At 34.6% G+C, this 11,202-nt stretch overlaps 1 protein-coding gene across 4 annotated transcripts in view; it reads right to left on the reverse strand.

Annotated features, from left to right (window-relative positions):
- LOC138307743 (thrombospondin-2-like) overlaps positions 1-8,660 on the reverse strand; it is a 74,052-nt gene extending 65,392 nt beyond the window's left edge. For 3 of the 4 annotated variants that reach the window (XR_011206039.1, XM_069248607.1, XM_069248602.1), the window contains exon 1: positions 8,181-8,660. The gene's annotated coding sequence lies outside the window, so the exon portion shown is untranslated. Of the gene's footprint in view, positions 1-700; positions 726-8,180 lie in introns of those variants that run through there. The other variant, XM_069248603.1, reaches the window with a different exon arrangement.
- Between the last annotated feature and the right edge of the window lie 2,542 nt (positions 8,661-11,202).

Below are 11,202 nucleotides of genomic sequence, written 5' to 3' on the forward strand. Positions count from 1 at the left end.
AAAATAGTAGCTCAACCTCATCACGTAAAGCCCTATAATATATATCTAGGTGATTTATTTTCTAATAGAATGCGAAATTTTATTTTCCTCCACACTATTAGCATATTTCGTTTCTTTTTTTCGTGTTACTCGATCGACCTGACAGGTTGTTTTATTCCCCACATCCGAACCGAACAGTACGTGTTTACTTCACTCTGTCATACTCTAAACACACCTTACAGATATCATACACCCTGCAGTCAAACCGCTACACCATTCCTCATCCATTTCCATCACCTTTTGCCTACCATGCCGTCTTACCGCCGAGTACAGCCAGTTAGTGAAGTACTGATATAAGTCATATTTACATAACAATAACACTACGTCACTGCGCTTTAGGCAAAATCTATGTTTAGCACTTATAGAGATATTTACATACATGTATAAATACTTATCATGCTGCTGTCTAAGCACCAGCTCGAGCTCTAGTAACAGCTGTTTTGGGGGAACGCACCAAGCCTAGTCAGTCTGATGTGGAGGAATGTGTTGGTGGATATTGATTTGTCAAAGTAATAAAGTCTGCACGCCTCCACCGGGTCTATTGAGAGTCGTGTAGTACATAAAACACACGAGATATATCATAGAAAAGGAAGAGTGTTAAATCGAAACATCTAAAGCCAAACTAATGGATTCTCCATATAATCATTCACACTGCACTTACCAAGCCAACACCTTGTTATTATAGAAACACACCAGGGATCGAACGTCTGCAATACTAACTGGTGATAGTTCTGTCATTTTGATAATATGAGCTGTAGACGATGTCTATGTCAATATACCACATCTGTTTTACCAGTCACGGAACAGGTATTTACAAATGTAAATTCATATTCATCTTTGTATACAGTTTTGCATTTTTATCAGTGATAGCATACGTTTTGAGTTCCTACTTTTGATTTTTAATTTTCAAGCCGTCGGAAGCAAGTTATAGTTATAAATAGGCTGGTAAACGGAGTACCCGGAAAACAATGGCAACCATCCTTATTTCCGAAATCCTGGTTCAAACACAGAGAGAGAATTACTCATTTTCATATATTCACCAACAATCCAGTTTAAACGTTTTATATTTTTCCTTCTTTGCAATGTTTGCGAACTACCAGGGTATCCTTAATCATTCATGGGTTCACAAATGTTTGCAAACTATGGGCGCTTTTAATGAAACAATATGGAGTTGATGATTGGTGATTGATATTGTCAATCTTCTGTGTTCTCACGGGCAGTTTAGGTCAATCGTTATATAATTTATTTACGAAAAGCATAATTCAAAATATTTCATGAGAACTAAGGAGTAAGCATCCTCTGTTTGATAAAGGAAATCGAGAATGCCCCTAAATGATGGAATGTCAGAACGCTAAGATATCATTGGACAGTTCGGGATAACAAGCCACATGATCAATAATGTTTAAGGCAATATGTTTGCGGGGTATATTAATAAAGAAACATGTCAATCATGTTGTCAATAAATACGATATCATAACGACATCTGTCAAAACGAATACAAGTTGTAGTTACCATTAATGGACCAACCGTCTCTACTCCTCCTAACAAATAACTTTGGCGCTAGATTCCTATACCGTAAAAGGTAGTGTTCCGTATAGTTATTGACCATTCTAGCCTTCCTATAATATTTATAAGTGATTATCGGGTATATTTGTAATGTTTCATGTCAGAATGTTGTATGTTTGTTGAACCGTTTGTGTCGAACTACTACTAAATACAATCTTGCCGATCTCCATGGAATGTCTGAAATTTTAATCAGTACACAACATGTTTAATGTGCCTTATAATAATAGTTGGTAGGCGGTAGAGGTACCCAACCTGTTTGATACCAAACAACAGACAGGCACTAATGAAGCGGAGTTTATACAATATGTTCCGTGAGGAAAAGGCCAAAGCCGATAATAAGTTCTTTGTTGGACTAGGTAAAGTGTTTTTATACATTCACGGATGAGATTATTCTATGTCTTACGTCAAATTCACATGGTTTGTTTGTTTTTTGTTTTGTTTAGTATCTAGCTGTTTAAAGCGTTGGTATCGTGTAGGATGGATCAGCTATTGTAATTCATTATTATTTTAAATAATTTCGATTGAAATTAATTATGTATGTATAATCAATATCTTATACAGCTATTTTATATTAACGCAAATGCAATATTTTACAGGCAATTAAAATGAAATCATATCAAAGGAAAAGAAAGAAAAAGAGAATGCGATATATATCATAACCATAATACGGAGCTGACAATATGTATAACACATCAGAGATAACCTGACAATGTCCATTAAACCACACTTTAAACTACATCAACTGGACTCCTGCAGTAACCTGCATGTTGACAATATTACCATCAAATGCCTGGTAAACTGTTTTGTATTATATCAATAGGGACGTCCCGGATGAAATATTATTTTATTGCCAAAATAGTGAATTATCTACCTAGCTAGTAAACGAGGCATCAAAATTTATCACATCAAAATGCTGTGGAAGCGATAATAAGGCCTACTTATATTGAGGAATTAAAGAAATATCACATACCTTTAAAGTTAGATGTGTCAAAACTGGACAAATATTTTAACATGCTATCTTGTATTTAGTTATTTATTAACAACTATATGATTTTAAAAAAAAACCTGTGAAAATCATTAAAATTTGCATATACATATGTATGATGCCTAAAACTTATAATTTACGACACAGAATATATGCATTATAAAATTCATGATTGTATGCCTTATGTATGTTTAAATGACAACAAACCTGCAGAAATCAATCAAATATTATTTATAACACTGTAAGAAAGTGAAGTGAAATTGTAGAAGAGATAATGGCTTCATTGTCTGACCGTATGTACTTAGTTCACTACACTTTAGGTGTAATTATAATGTTGCCAGTCCTTATTTGCACTAGTGAAATTAAAACCAATCAATGTCAAGTATTGTAATTCTCAAAATGTTTGGTGGTAAATAATTTATCAAAAAACTCCTTGATTCGGTAGCATGGAATATATAGCTTTGAAGGCAAAATGCAATTTTCGCATTTCATTTTAATCGGGATAAGTTTGATCCATTAAAAATCAGTCTTACGGTTGTGCAAATTGTTTGGATAGTTAAATCAGAAGCCACTTACTACCACTATATAGAGAAGGGATCAAACTGATAGTAGATCTGGCCAGGTTATTCAAAGCATGATTAGCTTAATCACATGATTAGTGAAATTTTCATTTATCATTAACTGCAAAATTGGTGATGGTATTTTCACCAAAATCATGTGAGTCGGTGAAAAATTAAGTTCTTTAGAATCTTTTAAACTTTTGTAAAATTTGCATTATCAGAAATTATTTTATCTTCATTTGAAAAGTGTCGTTAAACTGTGATTATCCTTATCACCTCTTAAACAACTGGGCCCTGCATTTAGGTCCATCTCATTTTATATAGTATGATGTTTACAAAAAACTTGCAACACTGAAGGGTAGCTCTATTGCAAAATAATAGTATATACTTTTATATACTTATGTACTTGTGTGATTATGGCATTATTACACATGGATACTTTATGAATTACATTGTAGCCACGAGTATGCTTATGAGAATACACTCTAAAATATAGATTTGAAATAAAGCGATTCCCCTGGGGTCGACTACCTGCATTGTGTTACTGAGCCTGATGCTTGTTGATTTCCCTGTAGTGAATTAACATGCAATCAATTTCAATTGTTGTGGACATCACGTGTACTACATAGTATGTTTTTTACAATCCTGGAATGTACACACGAGGTACATTATATTAAAATAATGTTTCCATGCAATATGCTGAATGATAACCATGTTGCTATTTAAACTTCAATATGCATCATCACGTGACAAGTGCTCATTTCGTGTGGTATAGATTGCATGACAAGAAATCCGTTTAAGAGACGATTATCGATTATTTCTATTTTCCAGATTTATCGTTGTCTATATATTAGTTATGGTACATTAAGTGATCTCTACTTCCTTGTTTGTTACCCTTCATTAGACTCTCTCTTCTATATATAGAGATCACGTGACTAAGATAGTGTATAATGCTGCTATAAAAGTAAAACTGAAACTCAGCAAATTAGAATGAAGCTTTCACAAAAATAGCAAATCCCATTAGTATTCAAAATAGCATTGACCTATTCCAACAAGATACTATACTATAACTATGTTGACCATGATTCCAAACCAAAGTATTACAAAGATATAATGACATTTGTGTCCCATTCAAGTTACTTCCGGTCATAGTAAAAAAAACATCCCTTTGTTTTGAAATATTTTATTATACATGTATTTCTCTGTGGCGATATATTTATAGTGGAGAGGAACACCTGCAAAACAAACTATAATGACATTCATTTTGGTAAATAAATAGAACATCACATTCGAGCTTGTTACCATCCACTTTACTTCCAATGTCAAATCAGTAAAGAGAAACTATAACATAGTAAAGTATGTTGCGACACAAGTTAATCAGACAGTAGATGCATCAGAATAAAAAGACTGGTATTTACAAAATAACCAAAACTCAATACTAGATAAATTGGCATTAGCCCTTTTCAACTAGATCAATCACTTCTAAATAAAACACCTGCCAACTATTTATGTTTTCTTCTTATATACGTTTGTTAGATCAGTGTACGAAAGAATATTGCTCTGGCAGATTGTTTAGATATTTCTAAACACTGAATTCTATTATTTTCACTTCTACAGTTCTTGACTAATATTTATATCAACCTCATGTCAAAGGTATATATAAAATATACATACATACATAAAATCATAATATTCTTCAACATCAATATAAAACGCTATCTGAGCCTGTACCGCTAAGACTATAGGCTATATTAGTCTGATTTACCTATGTGATGGCATATGAAGAAATTGCTATCTTTAAGTGCCAGCCTTACAGGTAGGGCGTTAGACTTGTACCTGCTGCCCCTTTTGCATGATCGTAAAAGGCGACTAAATTTAGGATCTTATCTTTTCTCCTCTTCCTAACTGACTTTATCTTTCCTAATGCCTCCCTTGGCACCGCCTCACTTTTGGTCTGGAGTTCAGTGTTCGCCCCTGTGAAGAAGGCTCTGGGTTCTGTCCCCAGGCCGAGACACACCAAAGTCTATAAAAATTGTAGTTTCTGCTCCTGCTTAGCGCTCAGCATACAGCGAGTGGGATAACTGGTTCGCCCGTTGTCAGTATATTGTGAGCGGGTGGGGTGTGTTGCTTGGTGTCTTCGGCAGCATGCTTCAGTGATAAAGCACTAAAAAGGGCAACAGTTCCACTACACAACATGAATATACCGCAGTCTCCCAAAACACGCACCTCGCACAACATATACGCAACACACCGCATACATGGGAGGCCGTCCTTACATGACCATAGCTGTTAATAGGACGTTAATTAATAAAACAAACAAACAAACACAAGGTCAGATTGATATTTTGCTGATGTTTGCCATTTTGAAATGGATGTAAAGTTGACATGTCATATTTACCGTTATGAAGCTACTGAGATGTCCTTCATTTCATGTTGTATCCCCGACGCCTTATTTATTTAGCGTTATAATGATAAATCCATTATCGGTCAGAGCGTGTGATCGGTAATATCCTCTAGGTTTATATAAAGGCGACCCACTGATAATGACTATGTTTTAGACGGCGTGAAAGAATCAGTCATCTAGGCGGATCGATCGGATACGATATGGAAAATAATATCTCGGGACTCGTTATAGATCAACATCACCTGGCCAGAACAAACACGTGGATCAGATAGGAATAGCAGAAACATGCAAACGTGGCTTTTATTTCCGACAGAGAAAGTAACATTAGCATTATTACAAGCGTCCCACCATATACTGTAAAACACTATCGATTGACGTTTGTCATTTAGGACACGGCTGACATTAGGTTGACCGGCCTAGTCTTGTTATGACGATCACTAGGGACTCGGATGACCTTCGGTTTCTTGAATATATATGCCACCATAGGATTCATTTACAAGTAAAATCAGTCCATACGTCTTGATATATAACATTCAGTTCCATAATGTCTGTTCAGTGAAACGTGTCGCTGATCACGCACTCTAACTATCATACATTAATGATTTTAATCAAGACGTGCCGTAATTGTTTCCGTGGGAGGTTTGTTTCTTAGTGATGTGTTCACATTTGAGTGACGATAAAGGTTATCTATTACTATTGGTACTCCCCTGACATACGTAATGTAAAGTAGAACAAACATATATAAATGTAGTTATGTTACATAATGTATCAACGTTACACGTAATGTAACGTAGAACAAACATATATAACTGTAGTTATGTTACATAATGTATCAACTGTATACATAATGTAAAGTAGAACAAACATATATAACTGTAGTTATGTTATATTATGAATCAACTGTATACATAATGTAAAGTAGAACAAACATATATAACTGTAGTTATGTTACATAATGTATCAACTGTATACATAATGTAACGTAGAACAAACATATATAACTGTAGTTATGTTACATAATGTATCAACGTTACACGTAATGTAACGTATATAACTGTAGTTATGTTACATAATGTATCAACTTTATACCTCAGTAAGCAACAAGTTGTCTGAACTGGTGTGATAACGGCCCCGCTGTATGTAATGTGTTGGGTATGTGAATGTATGTATGATTTGTTAGACTGTGGTATATTCGTGCTGTGTCTGCTGGATGTCCCTTTTTTATTTCACGTGTTATACAAGTTTGCATTTAATTGTAATATACTCGAATCGTTTATCGCCTCCATAAGGAAATTATTGATAAATCTAAAACTAATCATAACTTCTTGTAAGCAAAATAGTATCTTTACTAGATAACGGTGTACGACGACTACTTTGCATTGACAGTTTCAGTATCTGTAATTTCTCAGCGAGATGATGGTTGTGGTTGTATGTCAGGTTTATTTCCATTGGTATATATAAAGTCGTAAAATACCTTCATTGTCGAAATATCAGCGTCGAGATGATGTTAGTCTATAAATAGTTGTACGGTTTTCCTACAGTAAGTAACAGGAATTTAAAACTATTTTTGTTTGATATACTGACGTCACAAGAATGGAATGACGTGTGTTTCAATCATAAACAATGCTAACCAGGTCAGTTATTGTGGCAACTACAACATGCAAGATTACATAACACCCCCCACGCCCCTCCAATATTTTTCAACATGACTGCATTCCTCATTCGATGTACCTATACTCTGTCGCCATTTCCACGCAATTTCACCACGCACATGTTGATGATAAATGCTACTAGCTAACCCAAAGAATAATGTATTATAGACCATATAGTAACATATTCAAAGTTACATCATCAGTACTCCATAGGCTTATAAACAAAAGAACATATGTGAACAACATGTTAAGGAATTCTGAAATGTTCCTCAAAGGAAATCATGGTACTTGCACATTTATCTTTAGTTTTGCGCCTGGAATCAATTTATAAGTAAATCCTATGATGCATGTTATTTTTAAGTACAATATGTTTTGAGCTGTGGATTCGGGCCGGAAGGTGTGGTGAGATCATTTAGCCAAGTTTATAACCATGTAGCGGACACGAGTGGGATTCCCAGTAGAACTCTGCCTACTGCCGTGCTAGGTATTATATCACGTCGATAAAAAAAAAACCTGCACGCGCCAAGCTTTGGGGAGTACTTCCAAAATATGGCGCACGATATGACCCATGAGGGTAGCTTCAGATTTTGTGTACGGTAATTCTAATACCTGATAATGTCTGATCGATTCGTATCATTACTATTAGGAGGTAAACTTTGAGTTTTCTATTCTTCAATATCTAGTCTAGAAATAGCCCAGTATGCTACCATTGCTTTTTGGCATAAATCGAACGCTGCTCATACACAAACAACGTCATGCACAAGTTATGAGTAGTTATACTGATATAGTCTAAATGTTCCAATTAGCGTAAAATGAACTCCATCCGTATGTTATTCCATAAGACATACGGAACATAAGCTATTTGAAAAACAATCGCTTTTCCTTAAGTCGAAATGCACCAGTTCTGACATCAGTCTTAATAGTTCATTCCAGAAGTATTTGTATACATATCGTGATTACGAAGACAGTCTTACCTTTGCGAGAGTGGTCAGTTATGTGTCCAAGCCACTGGACCCTGAACGCCGTGACACCACTAAGACAGACAGCCTTGTATTAACTCGGACATTAGTCCTGTATCAATCCACACTCACAATGTATCAATAATTCCCCGATCTGATAGCTGGATTTCTCTAGACATTGGTGTCAGCCAGCAACACCGCCTTGGCTGAGTCCACACACCTTTTCTGCTACTTAACTGTGTAGACAAACGCTATTGTTTTCACTAAGCAACCAGGGACAAACAATGGCGACCTTCTAATTGAATAAGACTACAGTTTAAATCGTTCTAGGAAGTTCGATAATGGTAACTTGACCAAGCACAGAACCTGTTTGGGTTATACACCCAGCAGTGCCGACTCTATACCAATCTCAGGCAATATAGGCCGTGGCAGCAGGAACGGCCGTATGATGCCGTGATACGTGTGTTACATTGGAAGCCGTGGAGGATCGCAGCTAGGCTGTCTATACTAACAATATAAAGATTATAGTAGTCAAATATAACATTTTGTGACGTTGAGGAATGTACAGGAGCCAATGGTAGACGATATCTCCTCTACACCATTCCATGTGTGATGGAGCATTAAATATTGAATTAAGTGTATCAATATTTATATAGATATATTGATTTTTCTATTGAAATTTGTTAAGATAAGGATGCAGATTCAATAACTTTGAAAACAAACAAGCCCACCGCACTGTTGTTTTCTTATCTGTTTTATTTCGTTCTATCCACGATGATTTCCCATTTGTTATCGAATAAAAAGAGGACACAGACCGACAAAGAGTAACTTGTTGTAGTATACCGATGTGATGTTTTGTCACTCCAGATTAAATACGGCGTAGGAAAAATAGCAACACCATTCGCGTCCAAAAGATCTAGATAGCATATACATCCAAGACCCTAAAACGTTAGATAAAAAAGATTGTAGTTAGATATATAAAATATGAAATACAAATTAGCATGCTAATATCACCCGAGTCAAGCTTTAGCAATCCTGTTTATAACGAGCATTTTCGTTGGCTTCTAGATTATTTCGTCGGCACATGAAAAAGACCTTGCTATTCGTTTGTTTGTTTGCTATTCGTAACGTAGCTTCTGATTGGCTGATACAATGACGTCATTATTTCAAACGGAGATAAAAAAATGTCCCAAAGTGAACTTTGGATATTGCAGTGAAGTACTTTATACAGTAAATATAATCATTCAGACTTAAATTTAGATATATTTTTATGTGATAAAGATTTCACACTTCGCAATTTGATTAGATTACAGTCCTATTTTGAACGTAAAAAATCCTTAAATCAATAACTGTGTAGAAAGTAATTAACGAATGAAACACAAGTAAACCTGAAATGTTTCATAAAAGCTATCCCGAAAATATAATTTTATTTATTTCCCATGCGGAATATTATACCGTAATGACAAACTGCGCCGTGCAGGTGATAAACCTTACAATTATTCCAGCGAGATGGATTATAGCCGTAGAACATAGTGTTAATTGGTAATGTTTTGTATGAAGGGTTCATTTATATAAACACGAAATTAAAAACTTGACTTTTGTTATTGAGTTATCCTCAGTAGACAAACGTGAATATTTGTTTTAATTCCTAAAGCCCATTACGTTGTGTCTACCATCATTAATACATTATATAACAATGTATCACGTACATTTAACTATTGGAGTAATTGTGTATTTTCTGTTTACATATAGTTAAGCTGTCGATTGATAAATACATCATGATACTTAGGAATATACTAAATAACATGTAACGTTGTTGTCAAATCATTCTTGCATTAATGTACGAGTTAATTCGATATGTCGTTTATATATGTAATTTATCAATCCTTCTTGCATTAATGTACGTCGAGTTAATGCGATATGTCGGTTACACTTGTAAGTTTATCAATCCTTCTTGCATTAATGTACATGTTAATGCGATATGTCGTTTACACATGTAAGTTTATCAATCCTTCTTGCATTAATGTACATGTTAATGCGATATGTCGTTTACACATGTATGTACATGTTTATTCGATATGTCGTTTACACATGTAAGTTTATCAATCCTTCTTGCATTAATGTACATGTTAATGCGATATGTCGTTTACACATGTAAGTTTATCAATCCTTCTTGCATTAATGTATGTCGAGTTAAAGCGATGTCGTTTACACATGTAAGTTTATCAATCCTTCTTGCATTAATGTACATGTAAATGCGATATGTCGTTTACACATGTAAGTTTATCAATCCTTCTTGCATTAATGTACATGTAAATGCGATATGTCGTTTACACATGTAAGTTTATCAATCCTTCTTGCATTAATGTACATGTTAATGCGATATGTCGTTTACACATGTAAGTTTATCAATCCTTCTTGCATTAATGTACATGTAAATGCGATATGTCGTTTACACTTGTAAGTTTATCAATCCTTCTTGCATTAATGTACATGTAAATGCGATATGTCGTTTACACATGTAAGTTTATCAATCCTTCTTGCATTAATGTACATGTTAATGCGATATGTCGGTTTCACTTGTAAGTTTATCAATCCTTCTTGCATTAATGTACATGTAAATGCGATATGTCGTTTACACATGTAAGTTTATCAATCCTTCTTGCATTAATGTACATGTAAATGCGATATGTCGTTTACACTTGTAAGTTTATCAATCCTTCTTGCATTAATGTACATGTAAATGCGATATGTCGTTTACACATGTAAGTTTATCAATCCTTCTTGCATTAATGTACATGTAAATGCGATATGTCGTTTACACATGTAAGTTTATCAATCCTTCTTGCATTAATGTACATGTAAATGCGATATGTCGTTTACACATGTAAGTTTATCAATCCTTCTTGCATTAATGTACATGTAAATGCGATATGTCGTTTACACATGTAAGTTTATCAATCCTTCTTGCATTAATGTACATGTTAATGCGATATGTCGTTTACACATGTAAGTTTATCAATCCTTCTTGCATTAA

This window comes from Argopecten irradians, chromosome 14, assembly GCF_041381155.1.
Source record: "Argopecten irradians isolate NY chromosome 14, Ai_NY, whole genome shotgun sequence".
NCBI classification, from domain to species: domain Eukaryota; kingdom Metazoa; phylum Mollusca; class Bivalvia; order Pectinida; family Pectinidae; genus Argopecten; species Argopecten irradians.